Source organism: Echinops telfairi, unplaced genomic scaffold, assembly GCF_000313985.2.
Source record: "Echinops telfairi isolate 266 unplaced genomic scaffold, ASM31398v2 ScPeMD7_19;HRSCAF=73, whole genome shotgun sequence".
Lineage (NCBI taxonomy): Eukaryota > Metazoa > Chordata > Mammalia > Afrosoricida > Tenrecidae > Echinops > Echinops telfairi.
The window spans coordinates 1,338,257-1,339,521 of NW_022103916.1; the positions used below are offsets into that span (position 1 = coordinate 1,338,257).

Genomic DNA, 1,265 nt, shown 5'->3' on the forward strand with positions numbered 1-1,265 from the left:
CTCTGGTCTAGCCAGATTTGTAAGGTAGAATTGGGATCATGATAGTGGGGCGCAAGGAACAAAGGAATATCTTATGCCAGAGTTATCTGGTGAAGTGCCATCTCTCTGGACCAAAGCTGTTGACCTCTTTGAATCTGAGGGGCTAAAGTAATTGAAGTTTTCCTGCATCACACTAGCTATTCATTTGTTTGCTATAATGTGCACATCAGAAGTGGCATAGAATATGGAAAGACTTGATGTTATGGACTAGAATATGGTCACAAATGTGACATTGATATGTCTACCAAAGTTATGTATGCTGCAACCAGACAAGAAGGGTTCAATGATGTGGTGAGGGGAAGAATTATCTCAGGAAAATTTTTCTTACTAAAAGAAAACTATGAGAATTACTTCATCAAAACACAGAAAGTGAGACAGCTCATTGCTAATGATTTTGTGAATGTTTTTAACTCTGGGGTTGATGTCTTGCTAACGCCAACAACTTTGTGTGAGGCAGTATCATACTTGGAGTTCATCAAAGACGACAACAGAACCCAAAGTGCCCAAGATGATATTTTCAGATAAGCAGCAAATATGGCAGGATTGGCAGCAATAAGTGTTCCTGTGGTCTGCTCAAACCAAGGGTTACCCATAGGACTGCAATTTATTGGATGTGTATTTTGTGATCAGCAGCTTCTCATAATTGCCAAATGGTTTGAGAAATAAGTACAGTTTCTTATTATTCCATTTCAAGAACCAATGGGTGACTGTTCAGCAGTCTTTGGAAATTTAAAGTTAGCTTCTGTTTCTCTAAATCAGTAATAATCAAAACGGCGTGCAAATTAAAAAATAAAAATAATGGAAACTTTACTTTAAGGGGGTGAGTAAAAATTAATAGGTATAGGCAAAGTACATTTCATGAAGTAAAGGAGAGGCAGAATAGTCAGAGAAGGCTGAGATGGGGAAAGGTGGGAATAGTCAGAAATGGGTGAGAGATGGGGCAAAAGATGTAAGCAAACACTCAAACAAGAAAACAATTGACATGCTTCCACAAGCTGATGAAGCACTGCAAGTACTTACTCATCTATGCCAGGACATTTAGAAGACACCTACTTGGCCAACTGACTGGAAGAGACTCACATTTGTACCCATTCCAAAGAAATGTGACCCAACAGAACGCTCACATTGTAGAATAATATCATTGATATCGCATGCAAGTAAAATTTTGTTGAAAATCATCCAGTAATGGTAACTGTAGTACATTGACAGAGAATTGCCAGATTCAG

The 1,265-nt window shown here is 38.3% G+C and overlaps 1 pseudogene; it reads left to right on the plus strand.

Moving 5' to 3' along the window:
- Positions 1-801, plus strand: part of LOC101656532 — a 22,490-nt pseudogene extending 21,689 nt beyond the window's left edge.
- Positions 802-1,265: the final 464 nt, after the last annotated feature.